Here is a 20,086-nt window from a genome sequence, read left to right on the forward strand (position 1 = left end):
GACGGGAGACAAGACACAATACGAACCTCAAAAAACATCTCACAGAGTGATCATCAGTGTGATATGAGCTGGGCATTATTTAAATAAAATGTGAACGCCGGTATTAATGACCCCTTTGGCTGTCCAACACAGCATTTCATTTTCCTGCCCAAGGAGGCAGAGAGCAAGGCCCTCAAATAAATTATAGATGAAACCCCCATCATATGTTTATAAATACACTAACATTACCATTTTACTTCCTCATAAATCTGCCGCAAACACTCAGGCACGAGATAGAAAGCCCTGTAAAACAATGATATATTCTCTGCTCATGGGCATTGACTAGTGGCCCATTCACTCCTGGGGCTGTTCTTCAAACACGCTCCCTCCGCTCGTGCCCCCTCATTTAAAATCCATTTTAATTTAAAGATGCGCAAGGCAATGCTCGTGGTACATTTACTCATCCTAGTTATACATCATGGAGCAAGGGAAAGAAAATTGTTTCATCTAGAGATACGGTTCAATGTGGTCACCACTGAACAGTGGAGTAATTACCATATCAGGCCCACTCAAAATGCACTCAGGGTGTTCCGTGACCTATCATTTGCTAATCTGCATAGTGAAGTATAGCTTCATAACTATAAATTGCTGACTTAATTAAAACCAGGACCTTTCTGTCATTTAATTACAGGGAGAAAGGTTATTGCTTAAATGCAATTTTCCAAATGTGATTTCTTAACAGTTATTAACTGCTTCACCATCATTTATTGTTTCAGATTTTTCAATTTGAAAATACTCCCCGTGACAGAAGTAATGACTTCATGAAAAACTCAATCTAGAGGGAGGCCAGCCAGCCCATTTGTTTCTCATAAGTGGAGCCGACAGGAAACTGGAAAATGTCACCGAAGGATCTTGGGATGGCTCTCACTTTCGGGGAGTAATTAAAACCCAGAAGGTTGTATCAGAAGTGGGGAGAGGTTATTTGCAAACATTATCAAGGTGGTCCCTTCTTTCCATCCTCACTGACACATGTGCTTGCCTCATAAAATATGGTGGTGACAGGGAAGTGGGACAGGACTGTGCTAAGGCCAGCACAGAGCGTGAACCACAAGGGGACCAAAGACAGCACTTGGGGTCAATCGGCTACTACACACCAATTTGAATGTATGTGTGCCCTTTTAACACCCCTGCATCTAGGATTTCTTCTCCTCAAAATGAGGACCACTATAAGTTTGGAATGGTCAGTAGCCACACAAAGAAGAGAATAATCCACATCTTCGTTCATCCTACGCCTTTCTTTAATCCTTGAATAGTTGTCTTCTCCTTTTTTCTGCATTTAATACATAGACTGTAGGTTAGGCAGGTAAAGTGGAGTAACCATGAAGTTGGCCAACAGAGGTGACCAGGACAATTGGGCATCCCCAGAAGCACTTCTTTAATAACTTGGAGTTGAGTTACTGTCATAATGCCCATTTGCACTATATGGAGACGTGTGAAGCTGATCAACTCAAGCCTTCACTCATCTCCAGCAGAGGAGCCAGGAGTTTAGCTGAGATGGAAAATCTGGTCTTTTCCTACACCCTGGCAGCTCCATGCTGGAAAGGTTACAAAATGAACCAACTTGACTTCTGCCTGCGGAGAATTTTAGTTTTCCTTTCACTTTAGAAGAGGGTTCAAATTTAAATTGCTCAGATGAAGAAGTGAACATTCATCCAATTTCTACATATTTAGCCATTTCTTTTGACTTTATTCGTTGTGGCAGATACACAGAAATGACTAATGGGGTTTCATAAAATCTTAATCAAATTATTAATAATTGCTTATGCTCTCCATCAGCATTGTGTTTTGCAGTTTTCAAAGTATCTTCACACTTTACCAATTTCAGTTCAATTAAGCAAATATTTTAGTAATACATATTTTAAATGCATGGCTCTTGCCCATATTCAATTAGGGGAAACCACTTGATCCTTGATCTAATTCTATAAGGTAGCAAGGAAGATGTTTTAAATTAGGCTATATCACACCCCCTCTTTATTTCCCCAAGAAACACAAACACACTCAAATGGGCTCAAAGTAAGTAAAAGTGGGGCTCAGCACAGACATTTAGAGTCTCAAAGAATCTAAGGACAACAATGAGAGTGTATAGCCAGGCTTTCAGATGAACTGGACCGGGAATGCTGAGATCCAAGGCTGTTCTGCTTCCAGTGGCCACCTGGTCTCCCTCATCTGTTTCTCTGAGGGTTTCTGCCCACATTTTTCTCTTTTTCTTGACCAGTCCCCCTTCCTCTTCATTTCATACATGGTCCCACACAGAAGCCATCATGACTCTTCAGCTTTACTACACCCACTATCCACCAACATTTGTATTACTTAGCTCAAATTTCTGGAAAAGATAATCTGGTTGTCCGATGCTTCCCTATTGAAAAAAAAAAAAAAAGGGCAAATCATGAATTACTGGCTAGGTGGGCTTTTGGACAGGGAAAGCAATAATACACATATCTAGGGCAATGGATCAAGAACTATGATCTTTATTTGAGAACTAAGGAAACCAAACCTCAGAGAGGTCAAGCAACCAGCCGAGGTTGACACAGCATTTATGCAGTGGAGTCACATCTACATTCTCTCCTGCTTTCAATCAGTGCCTTCTCCAGGGGCCAGAGATATTGAACTCCTTTAAGAGATTACTATGATACATATACATACAACTTTAGATTTTCATATTTTTTATGTTTAATTTTATTGATAAATATTAACACTCCCCACTTCAACAATTGATAAGAGTACAAATCTTTTGGTTAAAGAAGAAATTTTGTTGTTTTAGAATGAAAAAATAAATTATTTCCTGTTGGTAGTTAATATAACCAAAGCTCTCATTTGTATCCTGCTAGCCAATCTATTGACTATTACTATCACCTAATCAGAAAAAATGGTGGAGGAGAGAAATAATTACTAATACATATTCAAGATTTTCACTTGGAAGCAAAGCCAAATGCCACATTTTTTTTTTTTTTTTAACATGCCAAACGCACAACAGTGACAGAGTTCCTGTTATTCTTGTCATGGTTGCTGTATGTGGCAGCCTCATATTTTGATCTAAAAATCAAGCTCTGGCATGGCTGGGATCCAAAGTTGCCCTTGATGACTTGCTTTTAATCTGGACAGAGGAAATCATTGGAATTCTTTCCCCTTATCATCACCACCACCAGAAACGAGGTGGTTTTGGAGAAACACTGCCCTACATTTTATGAAATGACTGGTTATTCTAAACCATTGTCCAGGATAGAATATTCGATAAGCACAGAGGCAAGGGGAAGGCAATTGTTGGATGCTTGTGCTGCTGGCTTCTTTATTGGTAGGTATCTCAGTTTGGTCCACCACTTTGTGGCTTTATAGCAACAGCCACAACCGCAGCAAACCACAAGACCACACAAACCTTGCACATACGGGTCATTTCTGTACTAATCCTGCAATTTAAAGAGATTGCTGAGTCAAACCTGCTGCAGTTAGACAACTACACTGATTGACTCTGGACCAACTCCCCACCTTCCCCATGTCAGTCTGGTTTTGTGTTGTTGTTTGTGTTGCTATTGTTGTTTTTGAAAGTTCTATTAAGATATTCAGAGATCACAAATCACCCTTGGCTTTTAGGATAGTCACAGAATTATGCAACCCTCACCACAATAAATTTTAGAATATTTCCTTACTCATAAAATTACTTTCTCTTAACAGTAATTTTCCAGTTCCCTTAAACCTTAGGCAACTACAAATCTACATTCTGCCTCTAAAGATTTGCCTATTCTGGACATTTCATATGAATGGAATCATATAATATGTGCTCTTTTGTGACTGACTTTGCTCACAAAGCAATATGTTCTCAAGGTTTACCCATGTTGTAGCATGTATCAGTACTTTATTTCCTTTTATGGCTAAACTAGAGGCCTGGTGCATGAAATTTGTGCATGGGTAGGGTCTCTAGGTCTGGCTGGTGATCAGGGTTGACCTGGGCCTTCCAGCTGCCAGCCAGGGCCTTCCTTCATTCCCCTGTTGGTCAGTGCACATCATAGCGAGCAATTGAACTCCTGGTCTCCTGGTCGAACTCCCTAGAGGACACTTTGCATATTAGCCTTTTATATATATAGATAATATTCCACTGTATGGGCATACCACATTTTATTTATCCATTCATCATTTGGTGGGCATTTGGCTTGTTTCCACTTTTTGGCTATTATGAATAATACTGCTATGAACATTCATGTACAAGATTTACATGAACATGTTTTCAATTCTTTTTGAGTGTATACTTAGGAGTGAGAAGGATTACATTAAAACTGCATAACACAATGTTTTGAAATTATTTTCCTGTATCACCCTGTCTCTTTCTACTTCCTACCTATATAACAGGGCCCTCAAGTCTTTCCTTCCTTCATTCTAAGTACCCCAAAATACTCTGCCTAAAACTCACAGCTTAAAGAGGCTCCTTTTTCCCCATTACCCTGCTCTCTTTCCCAATCTGTTCTTTCCTCTGGTCTGAGTTTCCTGTCCTTCCAATTTAAATCTTCTTGCCCCTCTGGCTTCTACATTTTTTTCTACTACTTTTCTTCATCTGCACTAACATAGCAAAATGCTTGGGATGGTGGGTGCGTAAGAGTGCATAAGTGTGTATGTGTATGAGGGGGAGCACTGCTGGTGGGGATAAAAAGTGAGCAGAAAACTGCAGATTTTATAAGTAGGTTCCTTCTGGTCACTGTTAATGTTGTGATATATTTACATGCCAATCCAACTAGGACAAAATATATTGAAAAAATAGTATACATTTTACTTAAGGCTCCAGAGAGGCCACAAAGGGAGAGAACTGCATAGCATGACCTCTGGCCAGTGTCCTAATGTTTCTCTCCACTCACTTTTCTCAACAGAACCAACTCAGCATGGCAGCTGCTCCCTGTCTCTCTCCTCTCAACCTCCACACATCTGTCAATTCTTATATGTGAATGTCTTGAATCCCATCACATGTAAAACAATGGCATTGGGCTAAGCAGTCTCTTCCATGTGAAAAGCCACTGATACTATGAAATCTATGTCCTTGAAGCCCAAGTGCTTAACAAGGGGAAATCCATACCCTGAGTGAGCTGAACTGTAGAAACATCCCCTTCACCATCAGGTAAGCCCTGAATCTTAAGTCTAGGCTAGAAGAGAGAGGTGACAGGAGCTGGCAGGTTGTGAGCCCTGATCTCAGATTACACCAAATTATTTCCCTTTGGGAAGAAGACACTACAATTTTTTATCTGTCAAATATGTCTCACCTACTTAACCTCTTTTAGTAACAGATCTTGCTCCTCTGTGCCAGTCACAAGCCTTCACTGTCTGGTCATAATCATTGACCAAAGAAGATGGCCAAGTGACTCAAGGTCACTAGAGTGTATTCTTGGGGGTTTTATCAAATATAAGCAAGGGAGAAACAGTTCTTTTTCATCTTTGGTAGCTGTAAGGATGTGAGCTAGGAGTAGCCCAAGATCATGCCTCCTGTCATTTAGAGAATCTGGTCTAGAGAGTAAAGACACCGCACAGAGAGAAACAGAAAAGAAAGGAAGCGAGCATCCTCCTGGTGATAGAGTTCCTGGATCCCAGTGTACCTAAGCCCAGTTCCACCTACTTTTCCACAGTTTGAGTCCATGAACTAAAGAAGTCCACTTTTTTGCTTAAGCCAATGTGAGATTGTGTCACTTGCATCCAAAAAGCCCTGATATTTGGGGGTGGCACTAAGAGACAGCAGTTTGCATGTGCAAAGATCGGAGGCTCTAGATACACTTTTGCTTGAAGAGGGTAACATGACTATAGTTCTTTATTCCTGTCTCAGCTGTCTCTGGGTGCTGAAAATACCAAATGACAACTCTGTCCAGTTCCTTGAAAGCAACCTCTGCCTGGTTCTATTGGGAGCAAGTCTGTGTGCCATTCATTGAGAGGGGCATTTGTAACTGCCACAAGATGCAGGTTCAGACTACTTCCATTCACTTTCTGATAATTTCACTTAATATTTTCATTTAGTATATTACATATTAGCTACAAGATAGGCTATCAGTTTAAAGAAGGCTGAGACTACGAAATGGCCTTTGAAGACCAGGTGATTTGACAGTTCAATGGCACTCATAGGCATGTTTGCAGTCCTTGAAACATAGATCCATATAGCACTGTGGTGAATTATTTATGCCCAAACTCCTCAATCTAAGGAACTGTTTCTTTTCAATAGGAAGGTATTAAATTCTTTTCTATTTGAGGAAATTGCAGTATCCAAACATGCACCTTCTTTTCCCCCTGAACCTCAGTTGTATGATATGAGGGTTGGGAAAATTTATTTACCACTAACCATGCCACTGGGATAGGCTAGAAAATGGGTTCAAGCTATACCAGTGTCTTCATATTAAACTGGGAAGGTGACTATGGCACACTTGGCATCAATCTATTATATTAACGGGTGAGTCTGCATCTTCAACCCAAAGCAAAGTTTCGTTACGGTCAAAAACCTTAATGAATGGAATTCAGTTCCAAGCAGAGAGCCTGGCATCAGAAGACACTCAATGATACTGAAAATGGCTAATAATTTTAAAGCACCTACTACATACTGGTATTCATACCGCTTTCATCATGTTAGGCTCTGGCCTCATAGTTCTCTCTTCCCTTAAACTTGCCGAATGCACCTCTGCTTTAAAATCTTTGCACTGTTGCCCTAACCGGTTTGGCTCAATAGATAGAGCATTGGTCTGCAGACTGAAGAGTCCCAGGTTCCATTCCAGTCAAGGGCATGTACCTTGGTTGCGGTTACATCCCCAGTGGGGGGTGTGTAGGAGGCAGCTGATCGATGTTTCTCTCTCATCATCGATGTTTCTAACTCTCTATCCCTCTCCCTTCCTCTCTGTAAAAAATCAATAAAATATACTTTTAAAAAAAATCTTTGCACTGTTTCCTTTACCTAAAATGTTCTTCCTCCCTCAGCTCCTTCATGACCCTGAAGTCTTCAACTCAAATGTAATCTCTCTCAAAGAAGCCTTCTAGACCCGTGGTCGGCAAACTGTGGCTCGTGAGCCACATGCAGCTCTTTGGCCCCTTGAGTATGGCTCTTCCTAAGCCTTAGGAGTACCCTAATTAAGTTAATAACAATGTACCTACCTATATAGTTTAAGTTTAAAAAATTTGGCTCTCAAAAGAAATTTCAATCGTTGTACTGTTGATATTTGGCTTTGTTGACTAATGAGTTTGCTGACCACTATTCTAGACCATGCTGTTCCAATTCTCTGTTGCTATATAATAGAACACTGCCAAAACAGTGGCTCAAAACAGTAATAATCATTTATTTGGCTCAGGATTCTGAGAAGATGGGGGCTCAGCTAGACAGTTTTCACTCTGGGTCTCTCATGTGGTTGCTGACCAATGGGTTATCTTGAAGGCTTCTTCATCCTACTGTTGGCACCTGGGCTAAGAAGGTGCAAACATCTGGGAGCCGGCACATCTGGCTGTTCAGGCACCTCTTTCTCTCTGAGTTGTCTCTCCACATGGTGGCCTCACAGTAGCTGGATTTCTTACATTCACCTGGAGACTCCTGGAGGGAGTGTTCCAAGAAAACCCAGCAGGAGCTGCATGGATGCCAGTCTTCTGCATCCCATTTTTTTCAGGCAGTCACAAGGGCCACTGCCAGGTATAAGGGGAATAGATCTAGTCTCCACCTCTTAATGAGACGAGTGTCAAAGATTGTGGACTTGTTTTAAAACTGACACATACCATATATGAAATAGCCTCCCAATCATTCTATCACCTCACTTTGTTATAATTCTTTGCATATTATATACTGCTATTTGATATATTTCCTTATGTGTTAATTATCTCTCTAGTTATCCAAAGCATGGAGATTGTGAAAATAAGAGCTTCATGTGTCTTATTCGCCCCTATAGCCCCTGTGTTTAGTAGAGCAGTGCCTGGCACTTAGTAGACAGTAAATATGTACTAAATGAATGAATGAAAGATAAATGACAAGGGCTATTCTGGAGTGACCATCTCACCGAGATGGACAGTTGTGGGCTCCAATTTGGATGAAGATGGACCCTCCTCTCCTTCCTTTTCTCCCCTCTTCTCTTCATTTCCCTTCCCCTTCCACTGCAAAAATAATTACAAATCCATGACAAGACAGTATTTCAAACCTGGAATCCTTAGCAGAATTGTAATCCATTAGAACCAGCTTTCTTTACCTCGTGTTTCATGAGAACAATCACACCCAAGCATGCAGACTTCATCATTCGGGTATGTCAAGGATACTTACACAACCCTTGCTTATTTCTGTGTTTTGTTTCCAGTTTTGTTTGTTTGTTTGTTTTTGCTTTCCTTCCAGCCAAATAAGCTGAGACTTGATCTGTTTCTATCTAGGGGTATTCATCAGTCTAGTCTTCTTAATATTTCTGTCCCTGAGATTCAGCTAGAGACTTCACACGCTTTAACACTCTAACTACATGTCATTGCCACCACTGTCTCTTGTCACAATCCTAACCCTATGTTCTGATAATAAAACTTCATTAGTGTCTGAAGTTCCTTTCCCTGACCTTGGAAACACTGTCTTCTGCTGAAACGATTAGCAGTCTCTGTGTCATATCATTGGGTCGTCTGACAGCCATTGTGAGTGAGCTAAACTGTGAGAAAATGAAAATTCTGACAATTTCCATTATCGTCAAATGGAGATATTTACTTCTACAAATATTAAAGGTTATTTAAAGATGTAAACCGACTTCATTTCATTAGAGGTTTGCATAAGGTAATAATTTAAAACAAGTACCCAGCCTCATTTGAATAAATTACCAATTCATCTTCTGAAAGAAAAATGCCAGTTCTCCAGGCTGTATTTTTAACTGCTTGTAGTGGTAGAAGATGAAAACAAAACCTATCAATAATGCAGAACAAGAAATGTTCAAATTCTCTTATCTTTTAACTTAAATCAGACAATGGGTTATTGTTCTGGAAACCTGACTGAGAGTGGCCCAAGCAGATGAGACAGTGAAATATCATTCACATCAAAATAGGTCTTTAAAGGGGGGTAGCAGCCACTGTGGTTAAATCTCCTGCATTCCAGTTCCAGGAGTTTACCCTAATAAAAAAAAAAAAAAACAGGATGTGTGCAAATACTTATCTGCAAGGATGTTCATCCCAGTATTATTTAGAGTGAAAAGAGAGAGAGAGAGAGAGAGAGAGAGAGAGAGAGAGAGAGAGAGAGAGAGAGAGAAGTTGAGAGGTGGGTAGATGTATTCAGGACTAAGGCATTGACTGGACAATACATTACTGGACAATACATTAGAGTATAGCCATATGATGGTCTGGAGTAAAGATGATTAAAAATCATATTGTAGAAGAATTCATATTGATATATGAAAATTATCCTACATAATAAAAGGCTAATATGCAAATCGACCAAACAGCATAACAACCAGTCGCTATGACCACCGGGGGCAGGTACTCATGGCAGGAGCTGCCCCCTGGTGGTCAGTGCGCTCCCACAGGGGGAGCACCACTCAGCCAGAAGCTGGGCTCACGGCTGGCGAGCGGTGGTGGGAGCCTCTCCTGCATTCACAGCAGTGCTAAGGATGTCTGACAACTTAGGCCCACTCCCTGAGCAGGCCTAAGCCATCAGTTGGACATCCCCCAAGGGCTCCCAGACTGTGAGAGGGCACAGGCCAGGGTGAAGGACCCCCCTCACCCGCCACTGAGTGCACAAATTTTGTGCACCGGGCCTCTAGTATTATATTTGCGTTCAAAAAGACCGAAACGAAATAGATCAGAATGATAACTTGATAATGGGATTACTGGTGATTTTCATCCTTGTGCTTTTATAATAAGAAAAATATCAGTAATCCAATATTGTTCAACTATTTGCAACTCAATGGTGTTGGAGGCATCATTACTCTTAGTGAGATTGGCTCCTCTTTTCTTCTAGTACAGTTGTGAACATCACAGGCGATTCAGAGCATTAGTGCTAGGGTTGTGGGTATCGGCAAGAGGAGATGGGCAGGAAATTGGTCTGATATTATACAGGAAGTTCTTTATGCTTCAGGACTCTGCACCGTGGGTCAGTCCTTCCAACTTACATCCTTCTATATTAAACCAGGTAGATAATCTCTAATTGTTAAAGTGTTTCTTACAAAACATTCAGGAGATTTTGCCTTCTTAAAGATTAGCTCAGTTTGTATGTCTCGACACTCCCCTAACCTCCTAACCTCTACCCTCCCCAGAACACACAATGGTTTCCTCACTTTTAGGAAGTCCAGGGCTGGTAAGGCCTTTGGAGGGTTGACATTTCAGCTACTTTTATCTTGTTGCCTCACTACCCACAGGCACATTGATTCCTCCTTATAGTCTAAGCTCCTGCCACTACAGAACATTCCAGAGGGCAGGAAGGCAGAAAAAGAGGTGGGTGGTGCTCCTATTCTAAAATCACAGGCAAGACTTCTGTTATGCTCCATTGGCCAGAAGTTGGTCACATGGCCACTGCAACAGAGTGTTGTGAAAACCTGGGAAATTTTTGAGCAAAAAAGAGAAAATAGACATTGAGGAGCAAGTAGTGCCTCTCCAAAAAATAAAAATTATATACATGGGCATCACAGGATGTCACTAGGCAGAGAAGATGAGCCAAGTGTATGTGACTATTTCAATGTTCTTTTTCCATCTATTACATCCATAAAGTATTTCCTGGTGCTTGTATTTATTTGAAAACAGTCTACACACTGCAGAATTCTGAGAGATGGTCTCTGGGGAAGAAATAAAACAGCTGCAGCAAACAAAGCAGATGGGAATTAAGAATGCTGGAGAACCTCCAAAACACATCCCATTGTCCACTAAGTGCCAACTCTACAAAGAATGTATGCTCCAAAATAGAAACTTTATGAAACTTTGAAGCATTTGATTAATGTAAACCTTCATGAATAATGCAAGGCTGTGCCCCAGGGCTTGATGTGAAGCAGAGAGAGGAGAAAGATTAGCATGTTCATCTCGGCTTAAAGAAAAATATGAGAAATTCACAGAGGGCATTTTGGGGTGAGGTGTGTGACTATCAAAATGGCTGCTGCTGACATGCTCTTTGGGTGGCCTCAGAGGAAACACCAGCCGACTTGCCAAGGTGATTCCATCTAGAGGCGTCAGCACAGTTTGCCCTCCTGAGGGCCCCCAGGTCCAGCCCTCTATGCCACTGGGTAGAACAGTCAGGGCCAGTCACTCATATGTGACTGCAGGTGGGGCCCAAAGACGCTTTTTTTCCCTGTAAATATCTCTTCCACCGACAGGTTGCTGGAACTAGACATTCCTCCACTAGACGTTCTCTCCTCAATGTAAATGAACTGTCTCCTGTTGAAATGCGATTGCACATGCAGAAGGTTCCAAAACAAAACCCTTTCTATTCTTCCTCTAAAACGCCTTTTACAAGGTTTACTATGAAATATTTCAGATTTACAAGAGGTAAAGAATCACATATCACCCAGCTTGATATATAAAATAGTACCAACAGAGCTGAAACCCTATTGATCCCTTCTCCAATCACAACTCCTTCCCAGCCCCTAGAACTAACTGCCACCTTGACAATGATGAGGTGTATCATTCCCAAGCATCGGAATCACATTAATTTATTATCTGCTACCCACCCCATACATCCCGCCCTTCTTCGGGTTCAGACTATTATCATTTTTTCACCAAAGCCATTTGTTCAGCACACACTGAGCACCTGCTGTGGGCCAGGCACCGTAACAACAGTCTCCTAGTCTCCAGTGCGTCCCTCAACCCAATCCATCTCCCACATTTGCAGTCACAATGTTCTCTCTTGTTTATGAACTGCCAGTAGCTCTGGTAATGGCAACTGTTTCAGTCTGACCTATAGCCATGTTCCTCCTTTCCTGTTCTGGCACCTTCAGAATCCATTCCCACACTCATGGATAGAAGAGACAAGCAATTTTTTAAAGGCAGTAATGGACACTCCCTGGTTCTCAAACAGAGCCGGCCAGGCATGCAATGCCCTGAGCCTGATGTTGTCTTTCCGTAAGCTCTTGTGTCTTGTTAGGTGAAGCCAGCTGCCCCCACAGTGTGGTTGGCAGTACACTTCCCTCTGTGTGGGAGGATTTGTGGAAGGTGGAGGTGGTGCGACTGGAGAGTCTGTCTAGTCTAACATGGGCACCACTGCTCAGCTCGAGCTCTTGGTTGCTGTGGGGGCACACAGACTCACGTTACCGGATGTTCCCATTTTTTTAAAAAAAGAGAAGCTGAGAATCATTTTTGTTTTGTTTCCTTTCCTTTTATGAGGCCATTTCTGCACACTGAGGTTTGGGACCCTAATAGCTAGAGATCTTGGGTGAGATCATTTTTTCTTCTCAAGTTCGGTGTTCTCAGATGTCAGGTGAAAGGAAAGAAAAAAGAAGCACTACAGTTGTAAGGGTTTTGTCTGCTTAGCTGTGATAATTCATGTCAGGGTCTTAGACTGGAGCCAGGCTGGCACAGAGTAAGTGATCACCAATTGTTAGCTTTTTGTGTTTTTACTAGACACCAGGGGAGGCACTAGATTGGGATCCCATCTTTCTTGCCCATCTCGATTCAGAGTGCAGAGTGTTCTGTCTTCTAAGGCAGGGACAGCACAGCCCACCTGGAAGAGAGGTCCAGGGCTTGGCAGAATTCCCTGAAGCTTCCAGATGCAGGGGTGAGGGAGTCAAGAGAGACTGCAAGTAATTGCCCCAAACATCTGCTGTAGACCTTTTCTACTGGAGGGGAAATAAAGAAGATGAAAACAGAAAGGAAAGAAGGAAGGAGGGAGGGAGAAAAAAAATAAAGAAGAGGGGATATTAGATGTAGTGAAAACTCAAAGCACAAACCACACTGTAATTAGTATGTAAGAAGAGGTTCTAAAATTCTGATAGAGATATAAAACACTGCTAAGCAAAAGTTATGCTGCATATTCTAATTAATGATACTTGAAGATATTTAAGACGTATTGTTAAGTTTGAAAATCAGGCTATAAAACAATGTGCACTGAAGGAGACTAATAGTGTACATGAAATTTATGTATATCCAACCAGAAAAAAAGACTGGAAGGATAGCCAACAAAACGGTAATGTCTGGGTGACAGGATTGTAATTTTTATGTTTTGTTTTACTATATGAACCTCCTAATTTGTCTATCATAACCCTGTGTAGTTTGTATAATAAGACAAAAAGAGAAGAATTAAAAATAATCATTAGGTTTGTGAAGCTACTAGTTACAGCCAAAGCAAGAATTTCAGATTCTTTTTCTAAACTTCCAGCAGGTGGCGCAATGGTGATGCCAGCCTCTGGCAGTTTCACTGCTACATTAACAGAATCTCAGTGCTTTCCCAGGTCCTGCCAGGGCTGCCCATGAGGCAGAGGGCCTGATTGTATTAGGAGCAGGTAGCTCTTCTGTGCATCACTCCTTAGGTAAAGAAAGGCAGACTGTAGAGAAACTGTAAGAAGGGAGGGTGCAGTGCCCCAGGGCTGGTAACAGTGGCACCATACCACCTCTGGGCCTGAAGGGAGAAGGGGCAGTGTGGCCACGTGACAGGACCTCTGACTATAACTTATGGCAGCCCTGTAGAGAGGAAAACAGGAGAATACACGCTCCAGCCCCCATTCTCCCCTTTCCCTCCTATCTCCCGCCATTGACCACACAGCCAGACCCAACAGATCCACTCAGCTTCTCCTTCCTGGCACAGAGCAGGGTGGAGGAGGGGGAATGTATGTGAAGATACATGGCACAAGGACTCTGTGTAGTTTCTGGTCCAAAATGTGCCTTCACAACCAAATACACCAAATTTCAAATGGACTCTAAGATTAGACACCTTAGCCCGGCATTGAAGGACCACCTTTGAGAGGAGCTAAATATTATGGTGAAGAGTGAGGTTTTTAATCCCAATTGCATCCTTGAGCAAGTAACCTTACTCATCTGAACCCCATCTGTAAAAGGGGATCTAAATGGTACCTGTTCCTAGGTGTATGCAAGGGTTAACTGGGTCAACACCTGTAAAGCATCTGCACAGTGCTGGGTACATATTGAGGATTTCGTCATGGTTCACTTTTATGAGTAGCCTTCTTACCTTTGCATTTTACTCTGGGGGAATCTCATGATGTGATGGTGCAAATTTCCCCAGAAAATATCTTGAGGCAGAAAGAGTCCTGGCTTAGAAGCCAGAACACCCGGGCCCACGTCCTGCCGCAATATGTTCTTCCTCGGTGGGTCCTTAATGCCTCTGCTCCTCAGTTTCCTCGCCATAAAATGGAGCACAGACACCCACTTCTCAGACCTACGTGAAGGCCAAAGCAAATGAGGTAAATGTACAAGAAAACATTTTCTAAAGTGCAACAGCACTTTGCTAATGTAAGGTATTATAATTATTAACCCAGCGGAGAGCGTTCTGGGCAAGCATTTTTTCTGATGATCTTTGTTGCTATTCTGTTGTTGATTCAGTGCATGTCAACAGATGACTCCATTTCAACCTAAGTGTCCATTGCCCAAGCTAATTGCTCATTTAGACTTAAACTGTGCCCAGCTCCCGATTAGAATTTAAACCTTGGAACTCCATTAGGGATGCATAATGCTACATTTTCCTTCACTGAAATTAATCAGCTGCAAATGATTAAATTACTATATATAGTGTGCGACACAACAAAGCTGTAATTTTTATATAAATTCCAGAATGTTACATTATTTCCCTTCAGCTCTGACATTGGAATAATTCCTCCACAATCATTGCTTTGTCTTCTGTAAAATAAAATTTTAAAAACCCATTGCTCTTCAAGCGTACCAAAGTCTGCGTTCAATATTTAATATGATTAATGTTTACTGTATTTGTTGTGGGGTTGTCTGCTAATTGTGGCGTTAAACCACACCCCCTTCATCATCTTTGGGGGCTGAGGGATGTTGGTTCAGAACCACAGTTTGAGAAAGTATCAATTAAAATTCAGCTCCATTGAACACACGAATCTTTTTTGTTGTTTGTTTGTGATGCCTGGCATATCTGGTGGCAACAGTCTCCTTCTCCTCCCCCGACACATCCTAGCTGCAAGAACAGATTGAAATTCTAGGCAACTTCTCAGTAGGGATATAGCTCATGGTAAAGCCCCAGGCTTGCTCAACAGGCAAGCAGGGGCCAGAGATATTTAGGGTGCAATTCCAGCAAGAGACTTTTCATACAGAGCTCTCCTCCAATGGACAGGGACAGGGAACTGAAGCTAATGGGATGCGGGCGAGGCAAACAAGGTGTCTAGGGCCAAAATTTCAGGAGGCCAATGGTGCATTTGCATGACCCCAGGAGCGAGTGCCTAATGCTTAAATTTTGTGCCCCAATCCCCTCATGCCCAAGGACCCCACCTCCTTATATTTTGCACCCCAGGTGCCTCACTTGCATTACACTCTCACTGAGAGTCAGAAAACCTAAAATGACCCAGAGTCATCATGGCACCACCATGGTAGACCTTGGATTGGTCCCTTAGCCTCTCTGAGTCTTTGCTTTCTTATGTACAAAATAGGAATAATCCCCTCTGCTGGGAAGATGTAGCATCAAGACAGTGCTTTGTAAATGGCAGGATGCTCTCTGGATGTGGGGGTCATTGTCACAGAGTGGCATGCATGTCCCTGGCCTGCCTTCGCACCAGCAGGTCCTCTGGTTCTCTTCTCAAAGTCCCTGCAACCTTTTGGAGGAAACCCTGGACAAAGTCTTGGAAATGCTGTCCCCACAGTGACTCCCAGCCCCATGTGGCCTCCAAAGCCCAGGGAAGGTATCTCTCACAGCTGTTGCTGTTCCTTCCAGATGTTGGGAGGGAGTTCTGCTGGCCTTGAGGTTAAATTGTACCATCTATAGCTGGGCCACTTTAGTGATGGAGTGAACTCTTCTCTCACCCTCTCCCATTCTTCTCAGTTCCAAAGGGCAGCTGCCTTCTTCTCCCAAGGTCTCTCAAGGAATTGGTAGACAAACCATTCTTCCAGCTTCTCTTGGTAGCCCCTCTCTCTCTGGAGTCCACACACAAGACCATGGAGGCTGGTATCACAGTCTTCTCTCTCCATGCCCTCATTCCCTCCCCTCATCTCCCTCACTTCTGTGAACCTTGCCCCAGACACATGACCTAAGGGAGAGTTTGGCAGGAGCTGGTGGGAAAGTTTCCTTCTTAAAAAGGGAGCCAGAAGGAAATGGCTTTCTCCAACTTTGTGGAAGATTATACCTGCCTGGTCCCAGAAACAACAGCAACATCTCTCAATAGGTTGGGGCCGGAGGGAGGGGAGCTTTGCCTTTGTGCCGAGGAAGGCAGAGCAGAAAGAGAGGAGACACCTGAGTCATGAGAATACAGTAGATCTTCGGAACAAACCAGTCCTGAAACCCCCTGCCTCCAGATTTCTTAGGTGACATAATGTCCTTATTGTTTAAGTCTGTTTCCTGTGCCCCAAAGCATCCTAATCTAATTAGCTGATTTAATTTTCACTGGAAGAGCTTACATCAAAGGAATCCTGTTTATCTAACCAAAGGTATCCTTACTAGTATGAGGTTGTTGAATTCTTTCATAATTTACAAATAGCCCAGTGAAACGCTAAATATATCTATATATCTATGCCCCATATCCCCACCCCTTCAACCCTTCATCTCTGCATCCCTCCATTCCCTCTGTCTGTTCATCCATCTGTCTGTCTATCTGAGTTCTATGGTCAAAAAAGTTTGGGAAGTTGTGGTGGCTGCATGTGCCCCTTCTGGAGACTCACAATGAATGTTGACGTGTTAGAACCTCCAAGAACTGCTACAATAAAGAAACTTTTTTTTACCTTAACTCAGTATTCCCTTTCTTTGGAGCACATATTTGAACAGTGCCTGTGACCCGGTAACTATCTCTGCCCTAAAATCCCCCCCACACACCCACACACACATTTTAAGAGGGCAATTGTTCCTATGGAAGGCAACACTTGTTATTCTGAAGCACTGAAGCAGAACTTCAGGACAGGGAGGCCACTCAGAATTTGCTTAGCAGGTGTTTACTCATAGCCGATGGTAATTTCGACACACAAGATATGTTTTTGGCCTGGGCTTACTGTTTGTGATTCACAACTACATTCTAGGAACCTGAGTCTGGCCATCATCCTGCTACAGCTAAGCATCTTTGGCACAAACAGTTCCCCTTCATGGTGACCCCATCCCCTGTTTACACCATCCATAGCCCAAGAGGTAATCTCGTGTGTGTGTTTTACCATAAACTTCAAATCACATGCATACTAACACTACTTCATGAGCAAGAAATTATCACGTCTGGTTCATTGACATTTACTTCTGGGAACCATTTCAATCAGACTAATCCGTTTATCTAAATAACCTTCCAGTCACTTCACAACATCAGAACTCACCAATACATTCTCTACTGATGCTCCAACCTTCCCTTTTGCAGCCTGAGATGCAAGGTTAATTATTACCTGGAGCTCTGCAGGCTGAACTCTTATTGGGTGTAACAGAGTTCAAATGGCAGCCTTTTTCCCATCAGAATTTGAGAAAGGGAAAAAGGAATAGGGCAGATGGAGATGTCATTGTCAGCCTATTATTGATAGGCTGTTAATAGGCTGTTGGAGAAGGTGACTTAGATATGCAGGAACAATCCACCTTGTATTGGTTAGGACAGGAAGCTAATGCTGCAGTAACAAACATCCCATGAATATTGGTGGCTGAGAAAAATGAAGGCTTCTTTCTCATCCACATTATATGTCCACTGTGGGCTGGCTGAAAGTCTCCATGTCACCTTCACTCTGGGACCCAGCAGTTGGAACACACTCTACCTGGAACATTGCCAATCGTCATGGCAAAGAGGGAAATGCAAGGCTAGCAAGCCCCTCAGTGACTCTCAGAGCTTCCACCCAGAAGTGACCACATCACTTCTGCTCACATGTCATTGGCCACATGTGAGCTCCCTTACCACAGGCCCCTTGACGCTGAACCTCAGAGCTAGACAGACATGTCGCCCTAGCACAGGCATCCCTGGGAGAGCCACAGGCCTCATCCCACTGGGCAGAGCCTTTGCTGCTATGTTTACCCTTCGGCAAAGAGCAGAGCCCAGCATATGCTCGCTGCAGACAGGCAGATCTGAAAGAGAATGGACCGTGGTGCTAACCTCCTGAACTCCTGGCCAGGTGAGAGGGCACACAATGGCTGGGCAAAACAGGTTATTCCACTTAATAGCTGTCTTCTTCGCCTTCAGGTTCTCTATTTCACTCTCTTTTTCTGAGGCGTCCTTGACATATGACATTACCTTGGTTTTGGGTCTACAGCAGGAGGATTCGATATTTGCATTCCCCTCCTGAGCCCTTTCCTCTTGAACATGCTCTCCACCTTCTTCCTTGTTTGCTTTCCCATCATCCTAGCCTGCTTCATCCTCTTCCAACCACCATGAATCAGGCCAGGGATGTTCCTTGATGGAGTTCCCGTCAGCCCTTCAACATTCATTGAACACATTTATTGAGCACCTACTACATGCCAGGCACTGGTCAAAGTACAGCCCCTCAGTGACACTTTTTGAAGTGCAACCATGGAGCACACGACCACTGCCAGCTCCACAAGTGTTTTGCACAGATTAGGAAAGGTTGCTCCTTCTGGGCAGATGCAGCCCTGTCCGCACACAGCTTGGCAGGCAGGACGCCCCTTTGTGTGTCAAGAAAAAAACATCCCTTCATCTGAATGGACACAGCCCATGCAGGGCACACAGCTTGGCGAGCAACGTGAGGGCTGGATTTTGGCCCTGCGTGTCCCTCATCCAAGTGTCCTGGCTGAGCACAGGTGTCCCCCCCCCCCCAACTCCCCCACCAGATGCATTGTCCCCACAGTTGTGCATTTTTCTTAAAAATAAAGGTGCTCCATTCAAGGTCCTCTTTTCATTGCCTCCTTTCAGATGTGTGAATATGCCCTTCCTTTTACGAAAGGATGACAGCAGTAGATGGTAGTGTTTGTTTTGTCTTTTGGAGACTGCTCTTAGCAAAATAGAGTTAATAACTTTGTGTCTAACATTTTTCTGGCCCATAAATTTCAAAACTTTGGGAACCACTGACTGATGGGAGGGGTAAGAAGCTCTCTGCTTAGGCAAAGGAGAAAGTCACCAGAGAACAGCACTGACCTGGGCAGGTAGGATATTAACAGTGTCCCTGAGCCGCAGCAATCTGCATGGCATTACATCTCAGAACTGCCAGGTTGCTATGGTTATCACCATACCTATGTAATTACCTAGGAAGTTGCTGTCTTTGTGACATATGAGGTCCAGGCATGCAGATATTCAGAGAAGAAAGATTTTTTTTTTTTTTTTTTGGTCTGAGAATCATACACGCTGGCAGTAAATGTCATGCTTGAACGCAGCTGCATGCACACACGACAATGTCCGTGCACACGGGAGCGTCCCTGCCTCCTGCACGCTTTGGTGATTAGTGTGCCACGTGTGAAGTCCACACAGCTGTGAGGAGGCAGGCCTTGGCTCCGGGATAAATCTGACTTTCTCTCTCAGCCAGGATTCTTCAGTTGCTAGAAACAGAAAGCTGATTGCAGTTAAAGGGGAGTGTATGAGCTCATCTAACTGAGAAATGAGCATTCAGGTCAGGTGTAGCTTGATCCGGGAGCTCAGGGACAGTGTGCGGGCCTGGCTTTCTCCCCAGCCCAGGCCACCACTGTCCCCTGTGATTCCTGAACCCAGTCTCTCCCCTTGTGAGGGCCTCACCACACAGCCAGTCAGCTGCCAAAGCTCTAGGTTTGGATCCACCAGAAAAACAGAAAGCGTATCTTACCCAAACAGCTCAAACAAACCCAAGTTCTGTGCCTGGGTCTCTTTAGCCTGAATTAGACTAAGTGCCTATTCCTGAACTTATCGCTGTGACCAGGGGCATTCTGGGACCTGGAGCAGGGTTGAGGGGGAGGGTTAGTTTTCTAGAATAAAGTCAGGGTCAAGGGATGTGGCAGTCAAGCTTCCCTTCACTCCCCAAAGGAGTGGGTTCTCAGAAGTTCATCCTGGAAGAGACAGCACCGGTGCTGCTGCTTCTCCTGTGCCTCCATCCCTTCCCCTGTCTGTTCTGCCTGCTACTCTAACTG

The sequence above is a fragment of the Myotis myotis genome, unplaced genomic scaffold (assembly GCF_014108235.1).
Source record: "Myotis myotis isolate mMyoMyo1 unplaced genomic scaffold, mMyoMyo1.p scaffold_m19_p_10, whole genome shotgun sequence".
Lineage (NCBI taxonomy): Eukaryota > Metazoa > Chordata > Mammalia > Chiroptera > Vespertilionidae > Myotis > Myotis myotis.